Source organism: Giraffa tippelskirchi, chromosome 13 (genome assembly GCF_054371585.1).
Source record: "Giraffa tippelskirchi isolate mGirTip1 chromosome 13, T2T-mGirTip1v1.2.pri, whole genome shotgun sequence".
Taxonomy (NCBI): domain Eukaryota; kingdom Metazoa; phylum Chordata; class Mammalia; order Artiodactyla; family Giraffidae; genus Giraffa; species Giraffa tippelskirchi.
Window position 1 is genome coordinate 55156098 of NC_137287.1, and position 16115 is coordinate 55172212.

Consider the following 16115-nt stretch of genomic DNA (forward strand, 5'->3'; position numbering starts at 1 on the left):
ACCCACTCAGAACCAGTCTTTCTTCTATCCGATCCATTCCCCAAAGTGCTGTGTGGTGGTTTAGTCCCTAAATCGTGTCCGACTCTTGCAATCCCATGGACTGTAGACTGCCAGGCTCCTCTGCCCATGGGATTCTCCAGGTAGGAATACTGGAGTGGGTTGCCATTTCCTTCTCCAGAGGATCTTCCCAACCCAAGCATCGAACCGGGGTCTCCTGCATTGCAGGCAGATTCTTAACGACTGAGCTATGAGGGAAGCCCCTTAATTAGTGGGCAAGCCCCTTAATTAGTGAAGTGAAAGTCACTCAGTCTGACTCTTTGCAAAGTCTTACTCTTTGCGACAGTCTATGCCAGAATAGTGAAGTGGGTAGCCTTTCCCTTCTCCAGGGGATCGGGATCCTCCCAATATAGGGACTGAACTCAGGTCTCTCCCATCACAGGCAGATTCTTTACCAGATGAGCCACAAGCGCTGGGACAGCTATCTAAACACAGAGTAATCCCATCGCGCCTCTGAAATGCCTTGGGCCTGAAGAGCGAGCCTCCCGCCCCACAGCCCCCTTGCTGCCCGCCCTTCCCTGGCGGGGAAGGGTGGGTGTTCGCACGGCCGGCTTCCCGGTGGGGCTACACTCACCGCAGCCCTCAGGGCGCGGCCCTAACGGGTCTACCGGGCTACCCCGTCCCCACCTCCCCGGTGTAACTCGCACCTGAGCTCCAGCAGCCCGTTTCTCGGTCTCTCGGCGCGTCACCGGAGCGAGACGCCCGCCGCGCAGCCCGCGGGCACAGCAGCTTTGAGGACGTGGGGCGGCGGGGCGCGCTGAGGAAGTGGCGGCTATCCCCGCGCACGCGGGAAGCCACCGAAACCGACCTGCCCACAGCCACGGAGTGGAACCACAGGCACACACGCCATCCCGCTCGCGGCTGTGCAGCCCCAGAGCAGCGGCACCGGGAGGCGCCCGCCCGCCCCCGCCCTCACGGCGCCCGCCCGCCCCCGCCCTCACGGCGCCCCGCCTCAGGCAGCCTTCCCTCGGCCGCACGGGGCAGCTCCCGGGCCGGCTCCACGGCCTTCTCGCAGAACATGGCGCAGGCACCGGGCGGAAAGCTTAGGCCGGGCCTCTGCGGGGGTCGGCGGCGCGCCGGGGGGCGTGTGAACGGCGAGCACCGGCCGGCCCCTGGGGGACGGGGGTTGTGTGGGCGGCGAGCCGGGCGGGCGCCTGGGGGGCGGGGGTTGTGTGAGCGGCGAGCACCGGCCGGCGCCTGGGGGGCGGGAGTTGTGTGGGCGGTGAACCGGACGGGCGCCTGCGCGGGGGGCGTGCGGCCGGGGAGCGCGAGCCGGCGACGGGGAGTGTGGGAGTGGGGAGCGCGGCCCGGCGCACTGGGGCGAGGGCGGCGTGTGAGCGGCGAGCCGGGCCGGCGGGGAGTAGGGATAGAGGTGCTTGTGAGCCGGGAGTGTGAGCAGCTGAGCCTGTGAGCGGCCGGCAGCGCTGAGGGCGGGTGAGCCTGGCACGGGGCCCCGTCAGTGGGAAACGCGAGCTGGCGCCCCGGGGGCGTGGGAGCCGGGCACGGGGCCCTGTGAGCCGGGAGGGCTGGCGGTCACTGTGTGGCCTGAGGGGCGGGCAGCTGGCGGTCGAACCCAGGCCCCCTCCGCTTGGGGCCGGCGGGGCGCCCGGAGAAAGCTGCGAGGCGCCAGCGGTGGGCTTGGCCAGTGCGTGCGTCCTGCCGCCACCGGGCTCCTAATTGTTTTGAATTTGAGGATAATGACAATATCCTGATTTTTCTACCCTATGCTTTGGGTTCCGAAGTGACATTTATCTCAAAATTACTGCATTATTCTAGGCCAGTCTATAGCCAAGTGTTTGTGTCTCTTCCTTCCGTTCTTCCCTCGATTTTTATTGGAGTACAGTTGATTTACAATAGTGTCAGGTGTGCAGCAAGGTGAATCAGTTACATGTATATATGAATATCCGCTCGTTTTAAAAAGTTTTTCCATATGGGCTGTTACAGAATGTTGAGTTCCCTGTGCTCTACAGCTGGCCCTCATTAGTCATCTGTTTTATACACAGTAGTGTGTAGTGTGTATGTGTCAGTCCCAGTCTCCCAACCAAATGTATGTTTCTTGGGTACATGTGCATGTGTAAAACTGCTAGAGAGGGTCAGAGAGAAACCGGCTGAATTGTGGTTTTTTTTTTACCACTTCAGCCTTGAAAAGATAGTTCTTGAAACTTGAAAGTATTACTGCGTTTTGATGGTCAAGTTGATCTGCAAGGAACATTTCAAGAGACACAAAAGCGTGGGGTGTAATGACAAATATGTGGGCTTATGACAACAGCAGTTTGCTTTAGTGATGTTTTAACAAGGGCTTCCCTGATCGCTCAGTTGGTAAAGAATCCACCTGCAATGCAGGAGACCCCGGTCGATTCCTGAGTTGGGGAGATCCCCTGGAGAAGGGAAAGGCTACCCACTCCAGTGGTCATTCAGGTATGACCTAGATCAAATCCCTTATGAGTATACAGTGGAAGTGAGAAACAGATTTAAGGGACTAGATCTGATAGACAGAGTGCCTGATGAACTATGGACAGAGGTTCGTGACATTGTACAAGAGACAGGGATCAAGAAAATCCCCATGGAAAAGAAATGCAAAAAAGCAAAATGGCTGTCTGAGGAGGCCTTACAGATAGCTGGGAAGAGAAGAGAAGCGAAAAGCAAAGGAGAAAAGGAAAGATATTCCCATCTGAATGTAGAGTTCCAAAGAATAGCAAGGAGAGATAAGAAAGCCTTCCTCAGCAATCAGTGCAAAGAAATAGAGGAAAACAACAGATTGGGAAAGACTAGAGATCTCTTCAAGAAAATTAGAGATACCAAAGGAACATTTCATGCAAAGATGGGCTCGATAAAGGACAGAAATGGTATGGACCTAACAGAAGCAGAAGATATTAAGAAGAGGTGGCAAGAATACACAGAAGAACTGTACAAAAAAGATCTTCATGACCCAGATAATCATGATGGTGTGATCACTCACCTAGAGCCAGACATCCTGGAATGTGAAGTCAAGTGGGCCTTAGAAAGCATCACTACGAACAAAGCTAGTGGAGTTGATGGAATTCCAGTTGAGCTATTTCAAATCCTCAAAGGTGATGCTGTGAAAGTGCTGCACTCGATATGCCAGCAAATTTGGAAAACTCAGCAGTGGCCACAGGACTGGAAGAGGTCAGTCTTCGTTCCAATCCCAAAGAAAGGCAATGCCAAAGAATGTTCAAACTACCGCACAATTGCACTCATCTCACATGCAGTATTCTTGCCTGGAGAATCCCATGGATGGAGGAGCCTGGTGGACTACAGTCCATGGGGTCGCAAACAGTCGGACACGACTGAGCGACTTCACTTCACTTCACTTCACATGCTAGTAAAGTAATGCTCAAAATTCTCCAAGCCAGGCTTCAGCAATACGTGAACCGTGAACTTCCAGATGTTCAAGCTGGTTTTAGAAAAGGCAGAGGAACCAGAGATCAAATTGCCAATATCCGCTAGATCATCGAAAAAGCAAGAGAGTTCCAGAAAAACATCTATTTCTGCTTTATTGACTATGCCAAAGCCTTTGACTGTGTGGATCACAATAAACTGTGGAAAATTCTGAAAGAGATGGGAATACCAGACCATCTGACCTGTCTCTTGAGAAACCTGTATGCAGGTCAGGAAGCAACAGTTAGAACTGGACGTGGAACAACAGACTGGTTCCAAATAGGAAAAGGAGTACGTCAAGGCTGTATATTGTCACCCTGCTTATTTAACTTCTATGCAGAGTACATCATGAGAAATGCTGGGCTGGAAGAAACACAAGCTGGAATCAAGATTGCCGGGAGAAATATCAATAACCTCAGATATGCAGATGACACCACCCTTATGGCAGAAAGTGAAGAAGAACTAAAGAGCCTCTTGATGAAGGTGAAAGAGGAGAGTGAAAAAGTTGGCTTAAAGCTCAACGTTCAGAAAACTAAGATCATGGCATCTGGTCCCATCACTTCATGGGAAATAGATGGGGAAACAGTGGAAACAGTGTCAGATTTTATTTTTGGGGGCTCCAAAATCACTGCTGATGGTGATTGCAGCCATGAAATTAAAAGACGCTTACTCCTTGGAAGGAAGGTTATGGCCAACCTAGATAGCATATTTAAAAGCAGAGACATTACTTTGCCAACAAAAGTCCGTCTAGTCAAGGCTATGGTTTTTCCAGTGGTCATGAATGGATGTGAGAGTTGGACGGTGAAAAAGGCTGAGTGCCGAAGAATTGATGCTTTTGAACTGTGGTGTCGGAGAAGCCTCTTGAGAGTCCCTTGGACTGCAAGGAGATCCAATCAATCCATCCTAAAAGAGATCAATCCTGGGTGTTCATTGGAAGGTCTGATGTTGAAGCTGAAACTCCAATACTTTGGGCACCTCATGCGAAGGGTTGACTCATTGGAAAAGACCCTAATGCTGGGGAGGATTGGGGGTGGGAGGAGAAGGGGACGACAGAGGATGAGATGGTTGGATGGCATCACCGACTCGATGGACATGGGTTTGGGTAGACTCTGGGAGTTGGTGATGGACAGAGAGGCGTGACGTACTACAATTCATGGGGTCGCAAAGAGTCGGACATGACTGAGCGACTGAATTGAACTGAACTGAACTGAACTGAAGAAAAAGAGTGAGAAAAGTTTTATTTGATTATGTTGCTGAATTGTTTCTGTTCTTATTGAGAAATATTAATTATATGTTTGTGAGGTCTCCTTTGTTACCATTTATATTTAATCATGTGTGTTTTCTAGTTCATCTCCCAGATTCCTCATTCTGTACCCAAAGCACGTCCCCAGTTGCTTATTGCATTGCATTCACTGTATTTCTGTCCTAGGATCAACTGTTTGCTGAAGAACAGCAGGAGAAGGACATGCGGTGTGAGACAGGGAATGAGCCAGACTAGTCAACAGCTTCCATACCGTGTTGCTGCCTGACTCCTTCTCTTATTAAAGATGCTCTTTCCTTTTCTCTCGAGTCACATCTTCCTTTTATTTTCAAAATTCAGCAGTTGTGAGACACTCAAGAAACCCCTTGGGACCTCCTTGATGGTCCAGTGGTTAAGAATTGGCCTTGCAATGCAGGGGACACAGGTTTGATCCCCGGTTGGGGAACTAAGACCCCACATGACTTGAGGCAACGAGCAGCAAGGAAGAACCTGTGTGCCACAGCTAAGTCTCAACGCAGCCAAATCAATCAATCAATATTTTAGAAAGAGAGACCTCTAGAGTAAGTAACTTGAAAATTTTAAGTGTCAGTTCATCAAAAAAAAAATAAATAAAATGAAAATATTAATGATACAACAGAGAAATCATCTGCAACATATTAAGGACAAAAGACTAATATTCTTTATCTATAAAAGGCACACACAGGTTAATGAGAAATTCTCAGTTGAAAAATGGGCAAAAATATGAAAATAAAATGTTTTATTCTATTTCTAATGCCCCAAAGAGACCATACACAAAAGCAGTAATACAAATGGCCCTAAAGTGTTTTTAAGTATCTCTCACTACTAAGATTTCCTTAAATCTTATACTGCCAACTACTGTGAAGTAAGATGACATTTTTATAGGTGCTTTCTGAAAGGCAATTTAAAAAAAATATATTTATTTATTCATTTGGCTGTGCCGAGTCTTAGTTGTGACACAAGCTACGTTCAGTCTTCATTGTGACGTGCGGTATATTTAGTTGTGGCATTTGGGATCTATTTCCCTGACCAGGTATCAAACATGGGCCCCCACATTGGGAGCTTCCAGTCTTAGCCACTGAACCACCAGGGAAGTCCCATGAAAAGCAATTTGCTAGCATAAATCAAAGGTCTTACAACTGCATGTAGTTTTTGAACCCACGATTTTGCTTCAACAAATACATTTTTCTAGAAATGTATTCAAAGAAAATAATCACAAATATGAGCAAAGATGGATCTGCAAACATATTTTCATAGTGGCGTTATTTGCAACTTCAAAAAAACTAATGAATTTAAATGTTCAGCAGTCAAGAATTAGTTAATGAAATATAGCACACCAAATGATGCAATATTATGAAGACATTAAATATTATTATGTGATAATAAATATAAAAATATCTAATACACAGACATATGCCTTATATTGTTGAATCTTTACAAAGTTATCCAAATGCAGTGTAATCACTTTTTAAAAGATACATATATACGCTACTACTAAGCATATTGGAAAGATATACAACAAAATCCTAACAGCTGTTAGAATGGAAGGTGATTTTATTCATCTTTCTCCTTTTCCTGTGTTTTCCACATTTTTTTATAATGAGTATGTTTTGTGCTTTTAAATCAGGAGAAAAAAATGGAAATTTCAAAAGAGAGAGTGAAGGGAATTCAGAGTCCTTTAATACTAACAATGAGCTTTTATTAATAAAATACTTATTCTTCCTTTTTAAAAATTTTTTTCAACATAACATGCGATTATATTTATAAATGAAGGCTTAGGGAACAAATGCATTTCTGAGTATTTGACCACAATAATTTATGGCATACATTGGCTGGAGCTGTTCAGTACTGACAAATCCCAGAAAATAATTGCATACAATACTTGGAGAGGAAATTGCTTTATGCTTCCATGCTATGAATGGAAATTAGCATCTTTCTAAAAATAAACTGAGAGCAATCACAATCATAGACCTTGAAATGTGGTTTCCACAAGATGTTAGCTTTGCTGCTTTGAGACCCATTTGCAATGTGGAGGGGAAACACTGCCTGCCTGTTTTTTTTTTCCTGTTATGAAACTGTTGCATATAATTGGTTTTTTCCTCTTGGATCCTTAATCCCTCCCTTTCTCCTGACTGCTTCCCTTTGGAATGCATATATACTGAAGTGTTCACTGTGCTCCTTAAAACCTTTCTAATGATCCTGTTCCCTTCTCAAAGAGTATTACCTATTTTCTTTATTCAGTGCCTCACCTTTTGCAATTCACAGCTTGCCGCAAGAGGACTCTTTCAAACATAACTGACAATTTCCCAAGATTGGGGTGAATTTTCACCTCCCTGTGTTCCTAAAGCAAGCTCAAAACCTAAAGGAATCTTCCATACTTCCTTTGTTCTCTCTCAATCCCACATAATCACTAGTCAAGTTCTATCCTTTCAAGCTCTAAAATGGTGCCCAGAATCACCCCTCTGGTCAATGACTAACTCCCCCACCCCTCTCCCCACTTAACTCCCATCTCCCACTCCATGCACTCTTGTAAACAGTTAAAGTTCTCATCATTACCAACCTGCACTGGTACCAACAACGTTCCAAGTATCTCTGACTCGAATGTGCTCCTAGTGGTCCAATGGAGTCCTTCTAAAATTTTTAAAATATTTAGTTAGTTCTTTGACTGTTTCAGCTCTTAGTTGCAGCACACGGGATCTGGGATATTTAGTTGCAGCATGCGAGCTCTTCATTGTGGTATGTGAGATCCAGTTCCCCAACCAGGGAGTGAATCTGGACCCCCTGCACTGGGAGTGTGGAGTCTTAGCCACTGGACCAGCAGGGAAGTCCCTCCAATGGAGTCTTAATAGTGTCTCTCCCATCACCTCCTGGTCAATGCCCAAGGCTTCCGTACTGCCCATTAAGCCAAGCCCTCTTTATCATTTCTTTATTTAGCATGCTCGGCAAGGTCCTCTCCAGTGTAGCCACAGACTAACTTTGTTCATCCTTACTTCACACTCCATGCTGTCAAATATCCTACTCTTCAAATCTAGTGTCAGTGGAAACCAAGAGGACAAAATCGAATGAAGAACCATTTCTGAGATGGAAAAAGGGAAGTTGAGGGGTATGGGGCAGGGGCAACAGAGAAGGTCTCCAGAGAGATCCCGGGAGTCTGGGTCAAATGAGCAGAACATGGAGAATCCGGGCACTGAGACAGAGCTGGGGGGGGGGGGGATGACTTCTGTTTAGGAAGTACTGAGGCCTCCAAGGAACATTCTGGTGGAAGCATGCAGCAGTTCATGGATATATTGATCTGCAGCTCATGGAAGAGGCAGGGAGAAACCTCTCAGAGATACTGGGCCTCTTCCGTTGTAGTGAGGTCACCAAGAAGAAAGGAAGAAAGAGAGAGAAGGGAGGAAGGGAGGGAGGAAGAAAGAAAGGGAGAGAGAGAGAAAAAAGAAAACGGGAGGGAGGGAGGGAGGGAGGAAAGGAGGACGGAAGGAAGAGAGAGAGAACACGAGGGAGAGGAAGAAAGAGAAAGAACGAAAGGAAAAAAGGAAGGAAGGGAGAAAGAAAAGGAGGGAGGGAGGGGAAGGGGAAGGAAGGTATCACAATTGTGTTTTATTTCCAATGTTCACATTTAACAGTTGATGTAAAAATACACTTTCTTATCTTTTCGATGTAGATATAATCCTATTTGAAGAGAATATTAAAAGCCTATCTTTGAAAGCCTGAATCACTATGAGACCTGGTTCCTCAGGTGATAACCCCAGGCAGGAGCCTCTGGAGAGAAAAACCAGCAGAGTGATTGAGGCTGCTGGGGGAGAGCATGTGGGGGGACAGAGAAGAGGGCGAACAGCAGAACCCTGGAAGTAAGTAGCTTTTAGAAAGAGTCAGAGGCAGACGATGGCTCAGATGGTAAGGAATCCGCCTGCCAGGGCAGGAGACGCTGGTTCAGTCCTCGGGTCAGGAAGATCGCCTGGAGGAGGGAATGGCAGCCCACTCCAGTATTCTTGCCTGGGAAATCCCACGACAGAGGAGCCTGCTGGGCTGCAGCCCATACGGTCGCAAAGAGTCGGAAACCCATGCATTCAAATCAGTGATCAAAAACGTTCACTTGTTGTTGCTGTTGTTTAGTCGCGAAGTCGTGTCTGACTCTTTGCGACCCCATGGCTGTAGCTCACAAGGCTCCTCTGTCCATGGAATTCTCCAGGCAAGAATACTGGAGTGGGTTGCCATGCCCTCCTCCAGGGGATCTTCCCAACCCAGGGATCGAACCTGGTTCTCCCGCCTTGTAGGCAGACGCTCTTACCGTCTGAGAGAGACTCAAGACGACCCCAAGGGGACTTCCCTGGCTGTCCAGTGATTAATTAAGACTCTATGCTTCCAATGCAGGGGGCATGGGTTCAATCCCTGGTCAAGGAACTAAGATCCTACATGCCATGTGGTGTGGCCCCCCCCAATTTTTTTTTTTTAATTTTTAAAAGAAGACTCCAAGGGTCCCCCAGACAACCAAATCCTCAGAGGAGGGGCAGTTTTGAAACAAATCCAGGCTGGCACGAAGGAGATAACCAAGTGTCCAACCTTCAGGCAGGAGTGGAAACTGACCTAGCCTTCTCTATAACATTCACCCAGGCCCTGTGATGGGACCACCCACAGCTGCAGGAACCTTCCCTGAGAAGATCAAATCCCACCTCCTTCCAGCCTCTGCAGCATTCTCCCTTCTCAGCCGATGCCTCTCGGGTGTCCCCTACAGTTTCCAAGCAGAAATTACAAGCACCTGGATTGTTTGAAGGACGTCAAATCAGTCAATCCTAAAGGAAATCAACCCTGAATATCCACTAGAAGGACTAATGCTGAAGCTGAAGCTCCAATACTTTGGTCACCTGAGGCAAAGAGCCGACTCACTGGAAAAGACCCTGATGCTGGGAAAGATTGAGAGCAGGAGGAGAAGGGGATGACAGAGGATGAGATGGTGGGATGGCATCACCGACTCAATGGACACAAGTTTGAGCAAGCTCCGGGAGATAGTGAAGGACAGGGAAGCCTAGCATGCTGCACTCCATGGAGTCGCAGAGTCAGACACGACTCAGTGACTGAACAACAACAACATTTGTTTCAAAAGGTTAATATATCAAGGGCATTTATTACACGTTGTTGTTTAGTCACTCAGTCGTGTCTGACTCTTTGTGACCCCATGGACTGTAGTCTGCCAGGCTCCTCTGTCCATGGCATTCTCCAGGCAAGAATACTGGAGTGGGCTGTCATCTCCTTCCCCAGGGGATCTTCCTGACCCAGGAATCAGACCCACATCTCCTATACTGGCAGGCGGATTCTTTACCTTTGAGCCACCTGGGAAGTCATGCCAGACAGCTTTTTTTCCCGTTCACAATGGATTGACTCCTCCAGAAAAATCTCTGAGGTAGGCACCCCCTCTCTACAAATGTGGACACTGAGATGCAGAGATGTTTGTATAATAGGCCTTGAAGTGGTGCAGCTGGGATTCCAACAGCTGATGCTGCAAATGATAAAGACAACTAGCCTGAAATCTCCATTTACAACCTCCTGTGCACACACTGTCCCATACATGGAAACAACACCGCCAAGCCACACAGATATGGAAAAATCCAAAAGAGGTCAGTGAGTGATGCAAGCTGGGAAGACACTGCCCTTGGCCAAAGGTCAACAGACTGCCTCAAAGCTCATTTTAATTTTATAGGGTGGGAGAAGACAAAACGAAACGCTGTGCCGTGAAGCCTCAGCCCCATTTGACCAGGAACAAATCTGTTTCAGAGCTGATGAGCTGGAAAAGAAAGTCTCCACCCACCGTGCCCCAACGCTACACCTCGCTGACCACAGAAATCCTAAGATTACCCTGAAAAGATTTACATCTGTTCTAATAAAAGCTATCTATTAAAATGTGGATGAGGTAGCATCAGTCAAGTGCATAACGGGGGAGAAGATGTACCTCACTAACCAGTTCGGTGTGAGTCACAGAAATCATGGGACACTGGAGCTGAAAGGGGCCTGAGAAACACTAAGTCCGAGAGTGAGATGCGAAGCAGAGAGGTCTGACGAATCTCTCTCAGGGTGTGTCTCTTCATTTTTGTGCACAAGCCCATCTAAGAGATGTTAGAGCCTTATTAAGCATCAGGCCCTTTGCCAGACCCTGAGAGTACAGAGGCCACTAAGCCATGTGATGACAAGCTACGTGATCAGGGAGGGGTTGCCTTGTTCTAATTCACACAAGATACCGAATGGACCAGCATGTTCTAATTCACACAGGGTGCAGGATGGGCTTGCAGCAGCTCTCAGGACAAAATACTTAATGTGCTCTGCACTTCATTATTTTTTAAAGGTTTTATTCATGCGGACCATTTCTAAAGTCGTCATTGAATTTGTTACAAAACTGCTTCTGTTTTATGTTTTGGTCTTTCAGTCACAGGGCATGTGGGATCCTAGCTCCCCTACCAGAGATCGAACCCACATCCCGTGCAGTGGAAGGCGAAGTCCCAACCACTGGACTGCCAACAAATCTTGCTCTGCATCTTCCCTGGTGGCTCAGTCAGTAAAGAATCCACATGCAATGCAGCAGGCTGCCTGCAATGCAAGAGACCCGGGTTTGATGCCTGGGCTGGGACGATCCCCTGGAGAAGGGAATGACAGACAACCCACTCCAGTATTCTTGCCTGAGAAATCCCATGAACAGAGGAGCCTGACAGGCTACAGTCCATAGGGTTGCAAAGAGTCCGACACGAGTTAGCGCCTAAATCATAAACAAACTGCTTGGCTGAATCCAGTCTACAAATATATATGTCTGGCTTTCAACCCTTTAAAAACTGGGAGATCGCTTAGGACATCGGGATAACCAGCAATCTTGAGCAGCAAAATGATCCAGCAATCCTGACTGTGCACTCTCATTTGGCAATGATGGGTGGAATTGAGTAGAGGCTGCCCTCACGAGATGGAGACGGTACCATCAACTTTGACACAGTCTCAGCTATTCCCTAGTACCTCTCAGGCAAGGCAAGCTTCCTTCCTTTGTTGGCGTATGCCCAGGAAGTATATGATGATACAGTGTTAGAGCTGTCCCCCCCAGACTGGTGGGAAAGACAAGAGACTAAAGAAAGGCTGCATAGGGCAGGCGTATTGGTGGCCTCCGCTCCATCTTCCGGAGCCCGCAGGAGCTGGGTTGGTTGCTGGCACAACCAGTAGTACAGTGGGTAGCTTTGCACTTGGCCTGTTGCTGGCATCCTCATCTGGATGCGGGGGCTGTGAGCAATGGGCCACTGCTGCCTCGCCCACCACGTGCGCCAGCCTTTGTCACTGGACGTTGGGCTTCTCCAACGAGCACCTCGTGCCCTTCCCCTCCAGCAATCCAAAAGCCCAGACGGCCTCTACAGGACCCACCTGCTCGCCATGCAGCCCAGCCCCACAGCCCAAGGGATCACCATTGACCCCAAGCTGCCCATGGAGGCGGCGGCTGAAGCTGAGACTGGCCTTCCTAAGGGATTCCATTCCGGTTTTCGATCTGCTGATTCTGGGTGTAGATCCTGATGGCAGCCCCCTGCTCACCCTTCCCAGACCCCAATCTCCTGCATGATCAGGAGTCACCCCCATCAGCAATTCCCCCAGACACCGCGGCAGCGTGGGACCCTCACACTTCCCTGCTGAACGCAGCTAGAACTGTCATCTTCGTGGCCAGTGGAGCGGGCAAGGCAGCCATTCTAAAGCACATTTGGGAGGATGAGGAGGAAAACCGGTCTCCAACACCCTGGTCCAGCTTTGCACGGGGAGACTTTGCCGGTTCCCGGAAGAGGCAGCATCCCAACTCCTGACCTAACCTCTCAAGAAGTATTCCACTTTGTAATTGGCACCGAGAGATGCTATAGCTGAGACTGCACAGCCCGAGTAGGCAGAGGCCTTCCGGGGCTGGGACTCCCTGCCAGCCCATTACAGACTTTATTTTAGAAAAGCAGTGTTGTGCCAGTGGAAGCTGAAAGGGTGTGGCCACCAGTGCTGCCAGGAGGCTCAGGCTATGTGCCGTGACTCTAGGTGACTCGGTTATTAGAAAGAGTATTCGTGTGTATAAAGAAAGACAGAGGTAGGGAAAGGGAAAAAAGGGAAGACAGGAAAAAAGAAAGAGCAAAAAGAACTACAAAACAGCGTACTATGTGTTGATAGAGGTACACACAGAATACTTATTTAGTGGCTGAACTAAGGCCAGAACCTGGCCTCCAGCAGCCAGGTGCCTCTCCAGGGCACATGCAGACAGCCATTCCAGACTGAAACAGACAGGATCCATCGCAGCCCCAAGTCACCCCTTGTATATAGTATCCACTGTGGTATTAGGACTCAGAGAGGACGCAAGGGATTGGATTATTCTTACAGCTAAGGCAACGAGAAATATCATTTGCTGGAGGTAAGAAACAAAATTAGATTTCTTTGGTATGCAGTTAACATCAGTCATGCCACATCTTCGGAGAAGGCAATGGCAACCCACTCCAGTACTCTTGCCTGGACAATCCCATGGACGGAGGAGCCTGGTAGGCTGCGGTCCATGGGGTCGCTAAGAGTCGGACACGACTGAGCATCTTCACTTTCACTTTTTACTTTCATGCATCGGAGAAGGAAATGGCAACCCACTCCAGTGTTCTTGCCTGGAGAATCCCAGGAACGGAGGAGCCTGGTGGGCTGCCGTCTATGGAGTCACACAGACTCCACATGACTGAAGCGACTTAGCAGCAGCATGCCACATCTTACGTGATTTAGAATAATACTAAGTAAAGGGAGGGATGCTTACCATTCCTCTTCCCCATCTTATTACCTGCAGGAGGGCAGAGTGCATGAAGACCAGCCACATTAGCAGCCACCAGGGGCTCTTCCAGGAAGCCATGGGGTCGGGTCTCCTCGGGATGTCTCACTTGCAGCCTAAAGAGGAAAGATTTGATTTCCATTCAGCTCCAGACCCTGCAGTGGCAACACTCATGACTTACCAGATCAACAGAGGGAGGAACCCTGAGCCCCACATACTGTGTTGGAAAGCTTTGTGTTGGCCCTGGATGGAACTACCTACTGTAGAATACAGGCTGTCTGGAGCTCTCTTTAGGAGGAGTCCATGTCAAAGTCAGGAGGGCACCTAGACCCGCCTGCACGGTGCAGCCCATACCTCCAGCCCTCCAAAAGCCAAGCCATCTCTGCACCAACCACTGCCCAGCTCATCTGTCAGCAGCAGGGTGTGGCTATTGGCATCCAACTCAGGGAAGCCAGCGTGGACCCAAGGGTTAGGGCACCTGCCAGCTTCTGCTACTTCAGGCACAAATGAGTCTAAGCCCTACTAAGCCAACCCAGAGAGGGGAAGGAACCTGGCCTAAGATCACACCAAAAGACAGTGACCATTCTAGGACTGGAATGCAGGTCTTCTGCTAGTTCGAGGCTTTCCTCACCAGAAGACACCGTTCATCCTCCTCGGAGCCCCCGCCCTGCAGCCAGAGAGCTGAGTGAGGAGGGGTTCAGAGGGTACAGCCTTGGAGAAGCCAATGAGCACAGTCTCCTAAAAGTAGGTGAGGGCAAGCCAGCGGGAGGCTGGAGGGCAGCGGGGGCTTTCCTCGGAGTCCTCCCGACGGTTTGCAAGGAAATCAGGATGGGTCGAGCCTGGAAAAGCCGAAAAGCCGTGGTCACCCTCGCCTCTCGTTTCGCCTCGCGGGCGCCTTGGCGAGCTGGTGTCCGGGGGGTGGGTCGGTGACTTCTTTCCATCTGGAGAAAGCAGTAAGGGCCTGGCCTAATGCCATCCGCAAATGTGCTGCTGTTTCCGACCTGAGGCGGCGACTCTGGGCCGAAGGGAGGCGGCCAGAGCGGGGCCCTAGGCCTGTGCGTCCCCCTCCCTCGCTCGCACCAGCCGTCCCTGGAGCGCACTCCTCCTCCAAGTACCCGCCGCCTGGCGGTCTCCGCGCCCCCGCTACGTCCCGGTCCCGCACTCCCACTGGCCACGGCGGGCGCGTCGCGCAGCCCTTGGCGCTCTAGGCGCTCGCAACCCATTTGCCAAGCGGCCGGACCTTCCGATGCCCGAGCCCACTAGCTGCTGTCAGCCCGTTTTCTACCTAGAAAGCCCCCAACGCGAAGATTCCCCAAGTCGGTGGAGTTCCCCCACGCTCAAGCGTCCCCGAATGCCTCTCCCCCAAACCACTGGGACCCACGGAGCCTGCCCGGCCAGAGGTCTCCGAGCTTCGCCGAGCGCCCGCGTCCTGAAGTTGCCGGGAACCGAGTCGTGCCCGGCCGCTCGGAGCCCCTCAACCCCACTGCGCCGTCTTGCTCCGCTCCCCACCCCCACCCGCGGTGGAAGAGCCTTCCCGCCCCCGGGCGCCAAGCTCCGAGCACCCACCTGGCGCCGCAGAAGTGTCCGGGACGTGCAGCCAGGCGGCGCGGGCTCGGCGCGCACTGGGGAGAGGCGGACGGGAGCGGCCCGGTCCACACCTCGTGCGGGATCTGGGACCCGGACCTCCCCAGACGCCGGCCACCAGCTCGCGGCGCCGCAGTCGCCACCGCCGCCGAGAAGTTCAAGGGGGCTGGGACCCGGCCGCCCCGCCTCTTCCACCTCCTCCGGGCGTGCGGAGCGCGGCGCTGGTCCCCGCCCAGAAGCGGAGGGCGCGCACCGCCCCCTGCACCGCAAGCAAGTGCGCGGCGCGCCCGGGCACCCGCCCGCCCTCGCATCGACCCCGCGCCCTCCGCCCGTGCCGGGGACGCCGCGGGCTCGAAGGGAGCGCGTGAGGGGCGGGAGCCGGGCGGCTCGGAGCGCGCGGAGCTGAGGCGACGGCGAGACTCCTCCGCCTTCGCAGGAGCTGGAACGCTCCTCCGGCCGCTTTTTTTTTTTTTTTTTTTAAAGCTGTGAGCATATAAGACACCATACAAGGAACAAATTTTTAAGACAACACATACAGTGACCATATCAGGGCTTCCCTGATAGCTCAGTTAGTAAAGAATCCGGTTCGATTCCTGGGTCAGGAAGATCTGCTGGAGAAGGGATAGGCTACCCACTCCAGTATTCTTGGGCTTCCCTTGTCCCTCAGCTGGTCAAGAATCCACCTGCAATGTGGGAGACCTCGGTTGGAAAGATCCCCTGGAGAAGGGAAAGGCTCCTCACTCCACTATTCTGGCCTAGAGAATTCCATGGACTGTATAGGGTTGCAAAGAGTCGGACACGACTGAGCAACTTTCACAAAGATTTTCACATACAGTGAACAAATATATTTTTATACTCTAATACAGCATATAGTAATTGCTAAGATATATATTAATTGGTATGCATAGGAGATAATGTATTACATAATAATTTGACATAAAACTGGTGAAATGTTTGTACTGGGTCTTTTAAACAACCATAGTAAGATTTTCTTCTTTTTTT

At 50.2% G+C, this 16115-nt stretch overlaps 1 protein-coding gene and 1 pseudogene across 37 annotated transcripts in view; one reads left to right on the top strand and one right to left on the bottom strand.

Moving 5' to 3' along the window:
• Window positions 1-16115, bottom strand: part of LOC145532136 (ninein-like protein) — a 52647-nt gene that overhangs the window by 22346 nt on the left and 14186 nt on the right. For 15 of the 37 annotated variants that reach the window (XM_081556580.1, XM_081556592.1, XM_081556591.1 and 12 more), the window contains one exon: window positions 13542-13645. The gene's annotated coding sequence lies outside the window, so the exon portion shown is untranslated. Of the gene's footprint in view, window positions 1-631; window positions 1301-13541; window positions 13646-15095; window positions 15424-16115 lie in introns of those variants that run through there. The other 22 variants (XM_081556600.1, XM_081556573.1, XM_081556572.1 and 19 more) reach the window with 10 other exon arrangements.
• On the top strand, window positions 8621-12584 carry LOC145530945 (6-phosphogluconolactonase pseudogene; annotated as a pseudogene).